Source organism: Talpa europaea (genome assembly GCF_964194135.1).
Source record: "Talpa europaea genome assembly, chromosome: 15".
Lineage (NCBI taxonomy): Eukaryota > Metazoa > Chordata > Mammalia > Eulipotyphla > Talpidae > Talpa > Talpa europaea.
The window spans coordinates 49,479,478-49,497,148 of NC_140083.1; positions in this window are offsets into that span (position 1 = coordinate 49,479,478).

Consider the following 17,671-nt stretch of genomic DNA (forward strand, 5'->3'; position numbering starts at 1 on the left):
ACTGTCATAGGACAGGGAGAGGGGCAGCCCAAACCCCACAAACCTGCCTATTCTAAATGGGTTCTGCCATCCGCCGCATCAACACAAAACACATGAGACTTTAATGGGAAGGATCTTTAATAAAACTAGGAAACAATGCAGGCAAGGCAAAGAGTCTAGTTTCTAAATGAAGCACCCAAAGTTACCCATCCCCTCGTGGGTAAAAGTCCATCCATATGGGATCGGCCCAGAACAAGGCCCCAAAGCCTGCCACAAGTCTAAAGCATCTTCCAGTGGGGACCCACAGAAAAGGGTCAGAAACAACCAGACAAGCCCGGAAGGAAAAAGGCAAAATCAACATCAGGATAAAAGCTGCCATGGTCACCTCCCCACGGGTCTCACCCACATCTGTGTCACCCAGTCCACGACCAAAAGACAAGTGCAGTTTCTTCACGTGCCTCTAGGCTCCATGTGCCTCCTCCAGGTCTCCAGGCTCCATCCTGCTTCCTTCCTCAGTCTCTTCTGCAGCTTCTCCTCTCCCTGCTCAGCTCCACCCTCCCTTGGGTGGGGCAGGGAATCTCCCCCTTTCCCGGGGACCACCCTGTTACAATCCCCCCTTTTAATTTTTATTCCACCATATCTATGGTGGCACAGATCTCATGGTGTAATCTTAGGAGACAGTCTTTTTTTAGGGTTACAATGTGTGTAAGAGAAGCAATAATTAGTTAGCAGCATTGTCCATGAATGTTTAGTATGACAGTTTCATTACTTAAAAATAGTTCATTATCCAAGCCAAAAGAAAAAAAAATTGGAGTATTGGCTAAAACAAGATAGCAAATATATCAAAATCACAGGGAAAAAATGTTAAAATGGTTCAACTTATGCAAAAACGAATTCTCTCAACCTTGATCCCAAACTTTTAACAGCATAGCAAAAGTTTGCAAACTAAATCTACTTTTAAACCATTTTTCCTATTTTTGCATAAAATCACAGGGCAGAAAATAACTAACAGCAATTTTTAGCTGGCTTTGTTGAAATACTCCATATAGGAGCAGAGCGAACCGGTGGCATCCAGTCGATGTATGCTTCAGGTATAAAGTTGGTCTCATCAGACTCCACCTGGGCTTTCCTCTTCTCGAGGGTACCAGGGCATTTTCGTTGGCCGGGGTTGTCTAGTCCTGCCAATGGAGGCAAGCTTCCTCACCTTCTTTGGAGGTCTCTGGAACCCTACAAACAAGGCAAACAGGTTCTCCTCTTCTTGGTTCAGCTCTTTTTCAACTTTCTGGAAGAACTCCACACAAAGCCACACAATCAAACTCACATCCAATTTTTTTTGTTTAAGCAGACAAAATCCCTATGGAAGTTATGCAAAAACAGACTCTGAGATAAGTAGCAAAAATTACTACCACTATTTGTATGCTGTGTTGGTATCAAGGGGAGAGAAAATGTGACAAGTTAGCTTTGCTGGAAAAAAATTGCAACCTTGATGCAGATCCTGGTTACTCAAAACAAAACAAAACAAAACTTTGTGGATTCAGGACAAAATGCATAAAAAAATTACCAGTATTATATCAAAGAAAACTTGTAAATGTCAGGTGTATTTACAGGTCTATTCAGTCCTTTGTAGGAAAGTTTTTTGCTCTCAACAGTTCCATCAATAGGAATTTGTTGAGACCTTTTCTCCCTATATTGCCAGATACAATTTCTGTAGATATGAAACAATTGAATTATACAATAGTACAAGGTGACAATCACCAATGACAATTTACATACATACCAGATACTGAGGTTGTTTTTTTTTTATACACATTTTAGAAAACCACTGTTAACATTTTGTACATACCAAAGTTTTACCATTTTCCCAAGTGACAATGCTTCCCTTCCAGTTTTACTTCATTAGGTAAAAGCCAAACAGAACAAATTCATCTAATGCCTTTCCAGGAGGAAAGGGAGAAACTTCATGGAGTGTCTCAGGAGCTCTACTGAGGTTCCACAAAATTTCCTTGCATCAGTCAAATGACAGGCTACCAAATTTGTACTTGAATTTAGATTTCTGGGAAGCTTTGCCATAAATATCAGAAAATTAACAGAAACTACTGCTATGGAAAGATATTCCCAGGTTTCTGGCCCAACCAGGAGAAGAGTAATGATTCTTTAACAAGACCAAAGGCATCTAGAGAGAAATGAAGACTTGAGAGCCATCAAATGAACTTCTGTGGTTTCATTTATTTCTGCAAGCACTATGACAAAACAAACATTAATAGAAAGATTATAGATTTTTTCCAGATTAATAAAAACATAAAGCTTTCTCAGACACAGAATTAACCTTAATGGGAGGAGTGATAGGAACAAAATGGAGAAAAGGGAAAAATGACTTTTCTCCCTTTATTAACGTGGCTGCTCCCCCCTGAAATGAACCCTTTTTGTTCTTTGCCAGAAAACTCTAGTCATTTGTACTTTAAAGAATCGGGAGAGTGATTAAGAAACATCTGCAGCTGACCTTATCTTCTCCACTCAGGGCACGTTCAGCCCTCAGCCAGCTGGCTCCCAACACAGACTGTTTGCAAAGGCCACTTACCAGGGCTCTGTCATCCTGCATCAGGCTTCTTTGCCTGAGGCCCCTTCCAGCCCCTGAGCCAACACACTCAGAGCCTTCCTGTTGATTGCATTTCTGTTGCCCACTTCTCTGTGGAGTTTCTATTTTAAAATGCTTGTGTAATACCTCTAGGTCTGCTGGGGTCTTTTGACTGTAGGTTTTAATCAGATAAACTAGCATTCCTGTTTCATGCCCTGTTTAAAATCTAATATCCTTTCCAAGATTTCTTTTTAATTTCCTGGAGATTCACAACTGGCCTCATGGACGACTCTGGCTCCTACTTCCTACTGCTGAGGAATTGGTACTTTCACTCTATATTTGTGCTAACGCCTGATCTCTAACACAACTGGGGGACTCAGGACCAGTACTGTGCTCTTATTTCTGTTTTGACCAAGTAAACTAACTTAAAACACTGAATATGGCTCGTTCTTTCTAAGTAACATGTAAATCTTTTCTAATGAATATATATTGAGCATCTATTTTATGCCTGGTGCTGTCCTGCCAGTGATATTTTAAAGACCCATTAAAGTTAACAATGGGGAAATAATCATCAACAGTTCTTCACGGTCCCTCTAGAGCCACAGTCATGCTGTAACAGGGTGGTCCCCAGGAAAGGGGGAGGTTCCCTGCCCCACCCAAGGGAGGGTGGAGCTGAGCAGGAAGAGGAGAAGCTGGAGAAGAGACTAAGGAAGGAAGCAGGATGGAGCCAGGAGACCTGGAGGAGGCGCATGGAGCCTAGAGACATGTAAAGAAACTGCGCTTGTCTTTTGGTCGTGGACTGGGTGACACAGATGTGGGTGAGACCTGTGGGGAGGCGACAATGGCAGCTTTTATCTTGATGTTGATTTTGCTCTTTTCCTTCCGGGCTTGTCCGGTTGTTTGTGACCCTTTTCTGTGGGTCCCCACTGGAAGATGCTTTAGACTTGTAGCAGGCTTTGGGGCCTTGTTCTGGGCTGATCCCATATGGATGGACTTTTACCCACGAGGGGACGGGTAACTTTGGGTGCTTCATTTAGAAACTAGACTCTTTGCCTTACCTGTATTGTTTCCTAGTTTTATTAAAGATCCTTCCCATTAGTCTCATGTGTTTTGTGTTGATGCGGCGGATGGCAGAACCCATTTAGAATAGGCAGGTTTGTGGGGTTTGGGCTGCCCCTCTCCCTGTCCTATAACAAGGCCAATGGTACTCTGAGTGAGGGGTGCAACTGTAACAGGGTGGTCCCCAGGAAAGGGGGAGGTGCCCTGCCCCACCCAAGGGAGGGTGGAGCTGAGCAGGAAGAGGAGAAGCTGCAGAAGAGACTGAGGAAGGAAGCAGGATGGAGCCAGGAGACCTGGAGGAGGCGTGTGGAGCCTAGAGACACGTAAAGAAACTGTGCTTGTCTTTTGGTCGTGGACTGGGTGACACAGATGTGGGTGAGACCCGTGGAGAGGTGACCATGGCAGCTTTTATCTTGATGTTGATTTTGCTCTTTTCCTTCCGGGCTTGTCTGGTTGTTTCTGACTCTTTTCTGTGGGTCCCCACTGGAAGATGCTTTAGACTTGTGGCAGGCTTTGGGGCCTTGCTCTGGGCCGATCCCATATGGATGGAGTTTTACCCACGAGGGGACGGGTAACTTTGGGTGCTTCACTTAGAAACTAGACTCTTTGCCTTACCTGTATTGTTTCCTAGTTTTATTAAAGTTCCTTCCCATTAAAGTCTCCTATGTTTTGTGTTGATGCGGCGGATGGCAGAACCCATGTAGAATAGGCAGGTTTGCGGAGTTTTGGGCTGCCCCTCTCCCTGTCCTATAACAGATTTGGCGTCCAACGTGATTTAGGACAGAGCCATCCGTGGTTAGTCAGCCCCATGGGGAAATTGGGCTTCCCCATGGCACTGGCTACCATAAGCGCAAATGTGATTTTTTGGTTTCTCCTGTGTGTTTGTTTCATATGTCCATTTGCTGTTGAAAAACTGGCTTGGGCTTTGTGAAGATTCTGTGTGTTTGTGTGTAATTTGTTTGTAGTGACTTGCTAAGAGATTTTAATTTGTGGAAATTGTTCTGCGCCAGTTTTACTCAAAAGATTAGGCAGTACATTGGACCATGTGGTCAGATCAAAGATGGCGTCTGAGGCCACTTGGAGTGCTCTTATAAAATTCAGAGATTCTTGTTGCTAGGACTTCCGAAACTTTTTTTTTCTTTCTTTTTGTAATCTCTGCTGTCTCATTAGCATTTCTAAAGGCAATAATGGTTCTTCATTAATATGTAGCTTTGTCTTTGGCTACTTCCTGCTCTCTTGCCTGACCGGTTTTGCAAGCCAACTGTGGAGGGTGGTGTTTTAATTAGCAAATGTATGCCTGGGTGTTAAGGAAAGAGTAGCCTTAAGCAGTAACTGGTAATTGCTGGTATCCTTGATGGATTCTTGGAGATAACTTGAATTTTTGCAAAGTCTGGATCAGAAAAATTAACAAGATTTTGTCTGAGTCTGAAAGGATTTGCTGCTGTGAATTTTGTCTACACAATTTGTTTTGGGCATGTTTGCCATTTTGAATACTGGATTTGTTCAATTGCTGGTGTAAGACAAGATTCTAAGTTTCTGCTTCCTACTGAGGAAGGTCTGTTATGGAAAGCACTCTTTAGGGTGCATCATATAACTGCACCAGGTTTTCATACCTGTGTTGTTGTTGTCCCTCCCTAGTGTGGGGGAGGTGTAATCTGTGCTTAGATGTTTAATCTGCTCTTTCAGCTTCTGTCCCAGAGTGGCTAACAGAAGTAAGGAGATGACTCCTTTTAATTGAAAGTTAATTACTGATATTTTGATTTTGCTTTTTCAGGTTCTATTCCAGGAAACCCAAGGAGTGCCTGCTTGGTGGCTAACAAGAAATGACTCCTTTTGCTTAAAAGTTTACTTTTGCTCTTTCAGCTGCTGTAAGAGAATACCCCAGGATTGACTTCTAACAAAGTCTTCAACACTGAAAACCCTAAGGTGATAAACAAGGTCGTGTAACCCTTGTGATTAATAAAACTTTTCCTTCCTATTTCCAAAGTCTTAGGTTTGTAGGATGACAACTGGAAATTTTTCTGCCAGCAACACTCCAGATTTTTTTTGGACTTTGACATTTTTTTTTTTTCTGAGCCTATGGAGTAAAACTGCAGTTACATAACATTCTACGTGGCATAACTAAAAAAAAAAAAAAAACTGTCTTTGTCTATATGTTGTATGTCTGTATGTCCTTGTGTCTAACTGTCTTGACCTCCAGTGATTGACAAATTGGTATACATGGTGCCCATAGACATTGAAAAAAAAAAAAAAAAAAGAGTCTCCAGTTATGAGAAAAACTAAAGGTTATGGTTTGATTGTCAACATTGTGCTACTGAACTAAGCCGGTGCCTTCATAGACATTGAATATTGTTGTTTCTGTTAATTTTCTGATATTTATGGCAAAGCTTCCCAGAAATCTAAATTCAAGTACAAATTTGGTAGCCTGTCATTTGACTGATGCAAGGAAATTTTGTGGAACCTCAGTAGAGCTCCTGAGACACTCCACGAAGTTTCTCCTTTTCCTCCTGGGAAGGCATTACATGAATTTGTTCTATTTGGCTTTTACCTAATGAAGTAAAACTGGAAGGGAAGCATTGTCACTTGGGAAAATGGTAAAACTTTGGTATGTACAAAATGTTAACAGTAGTATCTGGTATGTATGTAAATTGTCAATGGTGATTGTCACCTTGTAATATTGTATAATTCAATTGTTTCACATCTATAGAAATTGTTTCTGGAAATATAGGGAGAAAAGGTCTCAACAGATTCCTATTGATGGAACTGTTGAGAGTAAAAAAAAAACTTTCCTACAAAGGACTCAATAGACCTGGAAATACACCTGACATTTACTAAGGTTTCTTTGACATAATACTGGTAACTTTTTTATGCATTTTGTCCTGAGTCCACAAAATTTTGTTTTGTTTTGAGTAACCAGGATCTGCAGCAATTTTTTTCCAGCAAAGCTAACTTGTCACATTTTCTCTCCCCTTGATACCAACACAGCATACAAATAGTGGTAGTAATTTTTGCTACTTATTTCAAAGTCTGTTTTTGCATAACTTCCATAGGGATTTTGTCTGTTTTAACAAAAAATTGGACGTGAGTTTGATTGTGTGGCTTTGTGTGGAGTTCTTCCAGAAAGTTGAAAAAGAGCTGAACCAAGAAGAGGAGAACCTGTTTGTCTTGTTTGTAGGGTTCCAGAGACCTCCAAAGAAGGTGAGGAAGCTTGCCTCCATTGGCAGGACTGGACAACCCGGCCAACGAAAATGCTCTGGTACCCTCGAGAAGAGGAAAGCCCAGGTGGAGTCTGATGAGACCAACTTTATACCTGAAGCATACATCGACTGGATGCCACCGGTTCGCTCTGATCCTGTATGGAATATTTCAACAAAGCCAGCTAAACAAATTGCTGTTAGTTATTTCTACCCTGTGATTTTATGCAAAAATAGGAAAAATGGTTTAAAAGTAGATTTAGTTTACAAACTTTTGCTATGCTGTTAAAGTTTGGGATCAAGGTTGAGAGAATTCGTTTTTGCATAAGTTGAACCATTTTAACATTTTTTCCCTGTGATTTTGATATATTTGCTATCTTGTTTTAGCCAATGCTCCAAATTTTTTTCTTTTGGCTTGGATAATGGACTATTTTTAAGTAATGAAACTGTCATACTGGACATTCATGGACAATGCTGCTGACTAATTGTTGCTTCTCTTACACACATTGTAACCCTGAAAAAAGACTGTCTCCTAAGATTACACCCTGAGATCTGTGCCACCATAGATATGGTGGAATAAAAATTAAAAGGGGGGATTGTAACAGGGTGGTCCCCAGGAAAGGGGGAGGTGCCCTGCCCCACCCAAGGGAGGGTGGAGCTGAGCAGGAAGAGGAGAAGCTGCAGAAGAGACTGAGGAAGGAAGCAGGATGGAGCCAGGAGACCTGGAGGAGGCGTGTGGAGCCTAGAGACACGTAAAGAAACTGTGCTTGTCTTTTGGTCGTGGACTGGGTGACACAGATGTGGGTGAGACCCGTGGAGAGGTGACCATGGCAGCTTTTATCTTGATGTTGATTTTGCTCTTTTCCTTCCGGGCTTGTCTGGTTGTTTCTGACTCTTTTCTGTGGGTCCCCACTGGAAGATGCTTTAGACTTGTGGCAGGCTTTGGGGCCTTGCTCTGGGCCGATCCCATATGGATGGAGTTTTACCCACGAGGGGATGGGTAACTTTGGGTGCTTCACTTAGAAACTAGACTCTTTGCCTTACCTGTATTGTTTCCTAGTTTTATTAAAGTTCCTTCCCATTAAAGTCTCCTATGTTTTGTGTTGATGCGGCGGATGGCAGAACCCATGTAGAATAGGCAGGTTTGCGGAGTTTTGGGCTGCCCCTCTCCCTGTCCTATAACACAACCACAGGGATAGAGATCTGTGGGAGCCAGGGATGCTGTGTGCACTGTGCAGGCAAATGATTTTTTGCATTTTTGCAAAGGATTCTGTGTGGTGTTGGTCTTGTTTTTTATGTTGAACCACTTAGTTGTGTTGCATTCATATTCTATTCACTGTTCTTTACACACCGAATAACTTTACTATAAAATTATGCTTGGAAGCTCTAATAATCAAGTCATTACTGGAAAACAAACTATATGTACATTAGTACTTGCAAAACTTGCTCATTATTATAATATGTATGCTTCCAGAAAGAAAAAATGTGACTGTGCTAAAGGAAGAGCTATTGATTCTCTTCAAGAATTAAGTAAACACGAGGTAGATCTTTTGCTTTTGCATGATTTTTTCTGTAGTTTTTACTCAAGAGCAAATTCCTAGATTTTTGTCATTTGCTTCTCGCAAATATATATAATTGTGTATGTGCTGGTTACTGCTTTAGAAACACACTCTGGATTTAATGTGGGTTTTAGCACTCTCTAGTGGCTTCTTGAATATGAAATACTAAAATGTATTGTTAAAACTGAATAAGAAAAAAAAAATCTCCAAATATACTCTTTAAATTTGTTATAGATCAGCTCTTGGAAGCTTTAAAAACAAATGTTAGGAAATGTGTGGCAAGTCATATTGATCCTTTCTATTTTTCCAAAATTAAATATGCTACCATAATTACTTTCCCATAATAACTATATATGGAAATAGTTGCTTAAGAGTTTATTACAAAGCAAAGATCTGCTTTCATACTTAGAATTAACATGTTCCACTAAAGTCATGATATTTTGTGAGACCAACCGTGGCTTTTTTAGAGGTGCTTTCCAATGTAGACACTAATAATCCATGTGAGTTCTTGGATTTCTGAGAAATGATGAAATTCTGTCATTTTGTGGATTAGCTAGGGAGTTTTAGATTACCCTGACAGTTAAGAGAATTTTCTGGCACCAAATTTCATGCCTTTCTTTAATATCCAACTTGAAAGAACCATCCTAGGGCTATCCTCACATTTAACTGATGTGGATAACTTAAAGGTGTAGCCATAAACTTCTCTCAGTGCAAGATTGCTGAATTGTCAAAAGCTGGCTCCCCAAATATCACCAACTGAACAGGTAATAGGGCAAATCTGAGTTCATTGCTTACTTCAGTAAGGGTCAATACCATCCTTAGTATTGTTTCGGAGTAAGGAAACTTTAGTGTTGTCTCAGAGTAAGGAAAATCAAGGACAGAATGTACTGGTCGTGGGGAGGATAGGTGCTTTAATCTTTCAAAATGGGGCTTAATGTTGGGTAAGGACTGAATTACAATAATCCAGGATTGGTGCAAACATCAAGGGGTGGTGGGGTTCAAAGAATCTGAGATGCAAATTTTCTCTTGAAAGGTGTTTTCTCTTGAAGAGGTGATGAGCCCTTTGGAAAGCTCCTGGAATGAATAATCAAGTCATTTCCCTGAGCAGAAAACCCCTGGGAAAATTGTATCATGCTGACAGAGAGGAATAACAAAACCATGCTAATGAGGATAGTGGATATCTCAGGTTAGACAATTTTACTTCTTAGTGGCCTTCCACAAATAAGACATCTTTATGGCATCAAAACTCCATTTCCTGCTAAAAATACAAATCCTGGGAGGAACAACACATCAAATTATTTTGAATGTTTAACTTTTTAGAGTGACAGTATGTTCAGGTTGCTTCCCATCATGATTTTTATTTTATTTTTATTTTTTTTTAAATAATAAATTTTATTTTTATATTCCCCCATACAATTGCAAACGCCCCATTCTGACCCCAATCCTTCCCCTCCCGCCCCCCACCCCCCAAAAAGTGTCTCTGGTTCATAGTTTTTTGTTGATTTTGATTTTCACTTTCTTATATTCATTTTCCTGGTCCCTTATTTAAGTTTTCTAGATTCCTGCTATGAGTGAGACCATCCGGTATTTTTCTTTTTCTTTTTGGCTTATTTCGCTGAGCATGATCCCTTCCAGCGCCATCCATGTTGCTGCAAATTGCACCATCATGATTTTTAAATGCAAACAGTTCTCTGAAGGACAGACATACTTTGACAAGTTTTGATCATGGGTAAAGGAAGAGAGAAAAATTTAAGCATTGAAAGTTGACAGGTAGAATGCCACAATTCCAGGTTATGGGTTTGCCACCAAGTACACAATGGCCTCCAAACACAGTCTTTTGTGTATACTAAGAACATTACAAAAGAGGCAGCACTGAAAGACAAGATATTGCCTAAGGCTAACCCCTGTCCTCTCAATGATTCACAGCAGTGTTCTACCATTAAGAACAGAGTAGTGGTAGAACCTGCAGGACAGGTAATGAGATTGAGTCCAGGGCAAGTGAGGGTTAATTAGGCAGCTTCAGGGACAGTGCAGGCAGGGGCTTGGGGAGAGTTAAAGAGGCTTCTGGGATGAGGACAACAAAAGGAATAAGGGAGGCGCCAGAGATAAGGGCAACAATTTCCAAAGGGGGTTAATCAAACTCCCCAGGACCAGGGACAGTGGATGTTCCTGGACAAAGGCAATAAAGGAAAAGGACTCCAAGATAAGGGCTGGCACAGTCTTAATTCTGGGCACAGAGACTTAAGGCAGAGTGAATGAGACCACTGAAAACTAACCAATCACAAAGTGACTGATGGGGCTTTAGAATAATTGGGGGAAAAGATGTGTATTCCCTGAGGTACTCCACTTGGCTTACTTGCCCCTCCCTTGCCTCATTCCATAGCCTGGGAGTCCCACTTTATTTCTGTTCCTTTTCTCCTCAATAAACTTTTTCTTTCTCTAAACAAATCTGCCCTTCTCACTTGCTTGCCTGAATCAGGGAAGTCCCTGTTGAGGCTTTGTGAGACACCAACCCATGGGGGTCTAGTGTCTGGGACTCAGCACTGCCCCTGCAGCCTGGGATCCGTTCCTGGCTGGGAGAGTAGGCCTGAAAACCTGAAATTGTGGTATCATGATGACTTCATTCTAGTCTATGAGCCTCATATCTGAAGTTAATATGATTTTCCCCAAAATCTGGGTTTTTATAAGAGGAAGGATGCAAAATAATATAAAGAAGTTGCACTTGGCACTTGTTTAAAATGGCAAAGAATCGAATTCAAGTTATTGCAGTACAGAAGACATTTCAGTATAGAACTGAGCTCAACCTGAGATGCAGTCAATGATGTAGATTTATAATCAAAGATCAGGATGTGGGGTCAGACGGTGGAAAATTAATGAGACCTGATTAGATATCAAAGATGGGGAAAGAGGAACATGGATACATATCAAGGATGGAAGGATTTTCTTTGTGAATATTTGTATTTCTGTCATTTATAGCAGCCTGTGGTAAAACTGCTTAGCAGGGCAAAGGTGGTATCTAATCAAGAAAAGTACTTAGAAGAGACTGACGAAAATCTGATCAAGGAGCGAGTCCTCATCTAAGATAGGACTGTTGAAGAACAGGGATTAAATGGGAAAGAATAACATGGAGTCCAATTTTTATGAACTCAGATTCCTATCCCTATGTTCAAAGAAAGGACAGCCTTCAATTTAATGCCTCCCCTACCTCCTAGAGCTTGCTTGGTGTTAGTAGTTTACATAGTTGCAGAATCTGGTAGGAGGGAGCGAGAGTCCAATGGACTCATTTCATGCCTAATGAGGCCTTTAATAGAGTCTTTGTATCTGTGTGTTCTTTAAAGGTTTTGATTTATTAAATGTAAACATTTGAAATGTATTACAATTTTGTGACATCATTTTGCCCCTTTTCTGTTATTTATTTATCAACAGATCAGGAGCCTCCTTGTAATTTAAATGGTCTGTACCTCTCAGTCTCAGAGTCATCCTTTGTGATGGTTTCTAGGAGACTTCGTTCATCAACCATGGACTCCAATGAACCAAAACACCCAAGCACTAGCGAATTATCCACCCCTCCCCTCAGTTTTCTCCCCAAACCATCCATAAAAAAAACCTGTGTGAAATGGAAAGTGCAGACTTAAGGACTCCAAGTCATCATCTTAATGACAGCATTAAAAAATATATGTCCAGGCTGAGACCGGGAGCAACATGGCGGCGAGGAGACGCTGCGAGTAAGATCTCCCATTAAAAAAAGTTAATAGGGAGGAAAAGCGGCAGGTCCCAGTGAGAACTGGGACACAGAAGATAAACGGGTGACTCCAGCAAACTACCCGAAGAAGAAAGTGGCCATAAAAGAGGACTAGAAGGGAGGGAAGCACAGAACCCTGCTCCCCTCCCCCGCCCACAGAGGCGGCACTCTCCGACCGGCAGAGAGGAGGGAAACAACAAACCAAAACGGCCAACAAGAACAAACGACGCAGCAAGCGGGACTGTGAGTGGAAAGGAACTATTGCAGCCACCACACCCGTGAACGGGAGCTGAGGCGAACCCTGCACGATTCGCCGCGGCGGTGACTGAACGGCTCCGGGCGCCATTAGAGAAGAACAAAGACCCCGGGAGACGCGCACACAGCCCAGGCTGCCGGTAAGCTGGCGCAGAAAAGCTGCGCGCTCGGCGCGCTTGAAAAGCAAGTGCAGATCGCGGCTGCCCAAGTCCCCGCGCCTGCGACCTAGGCTTGTGGGGAGACGACCTAGGCTTGCAGGGAGACACGCGGAGGTCCTCACTGAGGTGAAGGTCCCTCCCTGAGTAAGCAGGAACCAGGCGCCCAGGCACGGGAGCGGTGCAAAAGGCGCCATTCCCGCGCCACTGAACTGGGCTACAGCCCGCGTCCTGGAACTGAGGGCTTTGAACTGAGACCCGGGGCACGAAAATTCAGGGCGTGGGTTCTCCACGACGGTGGGGCACAAGGCAGACACAGCACCCCAAAGCTGTTGAGGTGTACCCTACCATTCCCGCTCTGTTCCCTGTCCCATGGGGTGGGGGGAGGCGAAAAACAGCCCCCCAAGGACAATAGGAGAGATCTCTGGCGCCACCTAGCGACCAGGAAAAAAAAAGTCACTAACACCCCATAGAACAGGAAATTTCTTAAGACTGCTTGAAAAGGGCAGAAGGCTTCTGGAGGACCCAGTGGCCAGCCGGGAAGTTAGCCCACGCCAGGCCCCTTCCGACCAGCAGTCTGAGCCCACAGAGGGAGCAGGCACCCACGTCCGGGGCAGACCGGGTGCGCAGAAGAGTGTGCCTGAAACCAGAGGCGCAGGGACTGCATCCCGCTTTGCCATTTTAGAACAGGGACATTTCTTCAGTAAAAACTGCCTAAAACCAGCAGAAAGCTCCCCCAGAAGACAGAGATGGCTCCTGGAAGAGCCAGAGGGGAGCGGAGAAGTTCACCCAAGATGCCAGTCAGTCCGAGCAACACAGTGTCCCAACGCATACGACAAATTAGAAAACAGACAGTAGGGAGTAGAAGAAACACAGGCAACCTAACAACTCCTCAGGAAAGAAGCACACCACAAAAAGAAAACCACTCCCCAGATTGCAACAACAGCAACTTGGAAGAACTTCTGAGCCTTCCAGAAAGAGAATTTAAAATTGCCATGATTTAAAAAGTGATAGATCAGAAGAAGGAAATTGAGTCCCTAAAGAGGGAAGTAAAAGAAATGCAGGAGATCAAAGAATTAATGGAGGAACTAAAGAACTCTGGGAAAAGCAATGAAAGCAGAATAGGTGAAATGGAAGAGCGAATAAGTACTCTTGAAGACACAGAAATAAAAAGAACCAAAACAGAAAAGGAAAGAGAAGTACGAAGGAAAAAGAATGAAGAAAGACTTCGGGAACTATCTGACTCCATGAGGAAAGGAAATATAAGAGTTATAGGAATTCCAGAAGGAGAGGAGAGAGATGTAGGAACAGAGAAAATATTCATGGATATAATTGAAGAGAACTTCCCAAATGCGAAGAAGGAGCTGAAAATTGATATACAAGAAGCAAGAAGAACACCAAACTTCCACGACGAAAGGAAAAACACAGCAAGACACATAATAGTAAAGCTCCCAAAAATCCAGGACAAGGAAAAAATAATGAAGCTGACAAGAGGGAAGAAACAGATAACATTCAAAGGAAAACCAATCAGGCTGACATCAGACTTCTCTGAAGAAACACTACGGGCAAGGAGAGAGTGGAGGGACATAGTCAACAGACTCCAAGAAAACAGATGCCAACCAAGAATACTCTATCCCGCAAAGCTCTCTTTCCTCCATGAAGAAAGAATATGGACCTTCCCAGACAAAGAGAAACTCCGGAATTTCATTATGACTAAACCCCCACTCCAAAAAATACTACAAGGAATCCTAAAGCCAGAACCTCAGAGGGACGAATAACAATGAAAGAAGACCAAAAAAAAAAAAAGTTATTAAAAGAATAAATAAATAAAATCAAAGGAAAGACAAACATAATGGCAAATACAGATGCTAACATATCAATATTAACTCTAAATGTAAATGGACTAAACTCTTCAATAAAAAGACACAGAGTAGCAGCCTGGATTAAGAAACAAAACCCAACCTTTTGCTGTCTCCAGGAAACACATTTAGCTACAAAAGATAAAAATAGGCTCAAAGTCAAAGGATGGAAAACAATCCTACAAGCAAATGGGCCAAAAAAGAAAGCAGGAACAGCTATACTTATATCAGATAAAACAGACTTCAAACTCAAAAAGATAAAAAGAGACCCCAATGGTCACTACATTATGATCAAGGGGACAATACTTCAAGAAGAAATAACACTCATTAACATATACTCACCAAACGAAGGAGCACCAAAATATATCAGACAACTGTTGTCCTCTCTGAAAACAGACATCAGAGAAAACACATACGTAGTGGGAGACTTCAACACACCACTATCAACAAGGGATAGATCAACAAGACAAAAAATAAGTAAAGAAACTAAAGCTCTAAATTAGGACCTAGAGCATTTGGGCTTAACAGACATCTATAGAACACTAAACCCAAAAAAAACAGAGTACACATTTTTCTCAAGCGCACACGGATCATTCTCCAGGATCGATCACATACTGGGGCACAAGACAAACATCAACAGATACACCAAGATTGAAATCATACCAACCATCTTTTCTGACCACGAAGGCATCAAACTAGAAATAAATCATAAAAAGAAGGCAAGGAACTATCCTACCTCATGGAGATTAAAAGCCACACTACTGGAAGACCACTGGACTAACGAGGAGATCAAAGAAGAAATTAAAAAATTCTTTGAATTGAATGACAAGGAGGACACCAATATCCTAAATGTATGGGATGCAGCAAAAGCAGTAATAAGAGGAAAATATATAGCAATAGAAGCTCACATCAAAAAACAAGAAAGAACTCAAAGAAACAACCTAATCTCAAAGCTCAAAGATCTAGAAAAAGAACAACAAAAGAAACCCAAAACCAGTAGAAGAAAAGAAATAATAAAAACCAAAGCAGAAATAAATGAAATTGAAACTAAAAAAACAATCCAAAAGATCAATGAAACCAAGAGCTGGTTCTTTGAAAAAATAAATAAAATAGACAAACCCCTAGCCAGGCTCACAAAGGAAAAAAGGGAGAAAGCACAAATAAATAGGATCATAAATGAAAGAGGAGAAATCACAACAGACACAGCAGAAATCAAAAGAATAATCAGTAACTACTATGAACAGTTATATGGAAACAAGTTCAACAATCTAGAGGAGATGGACAAATTCCTACAACTCTACAATCACCCAAAGCTAGATAAAGAAGAAATAGAACACCTAAACAGACCAATTACAAGCAGCGAAATTGAAATGGTAATCAAAAACCTCCCCAAAAACAAAAGCCCAGGACCTGATGGATTTACAAATGAATTCTACCAAACATTCAGAGACGAATTAGTGCCTATCCTTCACAAACTCTTCCAAAAAATTGAGAAGGAAGGGACAATACCAAACACATTCTATGAAGCCAATATTACACTAATACCAAAACCAAATAAAGACAACACAAAAAAGGAAAACTATAGGCCAATCTCCCTAATGAACACTGATGCAAAAATCCTCAATAAAATTTTAGCTATCAGAATCCAACAATGTGTCCATAAGATAATTCACCACGACCAAGCTGGATTCATTCCAGGGGCACAAGGATGGTTTAACATCCGAAAATCAATCAACGTTATCCAACACATCAACAAAAAGAAATATAAAAACCATATGATAATATCAATAGATGCTGAGAAAGCTTTCGACAAAGTGCAACACCCATTCATGATAAAAGCCCTTGAAATTCTTGGGATACAAGGAACATACCTCAACATCATAAAGGCCATCTATGACAAGCCAACAGCCAGTATCATTCTCAATGGTGAAAAGCTGAAAGCAATTCCATTAAGATCTGGAACAAGTCAAGGATATCCACTCTCACCACTGCTTTTCAATATAATACTGGAAGTCCTAGCCAGAGCAATAAGACAAGAGAAAGACATCCAAGGAATCCAAATAGGAAAAGAAGAAGTCAAACTATCACTATTTGCAGATGATATGATAATATACATAGAGAACCCCAAAAACTCCACAGAAAAACTAATTCAACTCATCAATCAATTCAGTAAAGTGGCAGGATACAAAATCAACACGCAAAAGTCAGTAGCCTTCCTATACACAAACAATAAATCTGAAGAAGAAGAAATCAAAAAAACCATCCCTTTTATTATCGAAACAAAAAAATCAAATATTTGGGAATAAATCTAACAAAAGAGGTAAAGGACCTATACAAAGAAAACTATAAAACACTGTTAAAAGAAATAGAAGAAGACACAAAGAAATGGAAAGACATCCCCTGCTCATGGATTGGAAGAATAAACATTATTAAAATGGCCATCCTACCAAAAGCAATATACAGATTCAATGCTATTCCAATCAAAATCTCAATGGCATTCTTCAAAGAAATAGAACAATTATTGATGAAATTCATATGGAATCACCAAAAACCCCGAATAGCCAAAGCTCTACTGAAAAAAAAAGAAGGAAATGGAGGCATCACACTCCCAGACTTCAAACTATACTACAAAGCCATAATCATCAAAACTGCATGGTATTGGAACAAGAACAGACATACAGACCAATGGAATGGAATAGAAAATCCAGAAATAAACCCACAGATTTATGGTCAACTAATCTTTGACAAAGGAGCAAAGACTATGCATTGGAGCAAAGAAAGTTTGTTCAATAAATGGTGCTGGGAAAACTGGGTCGCTACATGCAAAAGAATGAAGCTTGACCACTACCTCACACCATACACAAAAATCAACTCAAAATGGATTAAAGAACTAGACATAAGACCTGAAACCATAAAATACATAGAAGGAATTATAGGCGAAACACTACGGGATTTGCACATCAAAGACATCTTTACAGACACATCACCCAAAGCAGTGATAGTGAAGACAAAGATAAACAGCTGGGACTACATCAAATTAAAGATCTTCTGCACAGCAAAAGAGACAATAACAAAAACAAAGAGAAACCCCACCAACTGGGAGAACATTTTTGCACACAACACTAATGATAAAGGACTGATCACAAAAATCTGCAAAGAGCTGATGAGACTCAGCAACAACAAAGAAAATAATCCAGGTAAAAAATGGGCAGAAGAGCTAAAAAGAAACTTCTCTGAAGAGGAAACGCAAATGGCCAACAGACATATGAAAAAATGTTCAACATCACTTGTAAT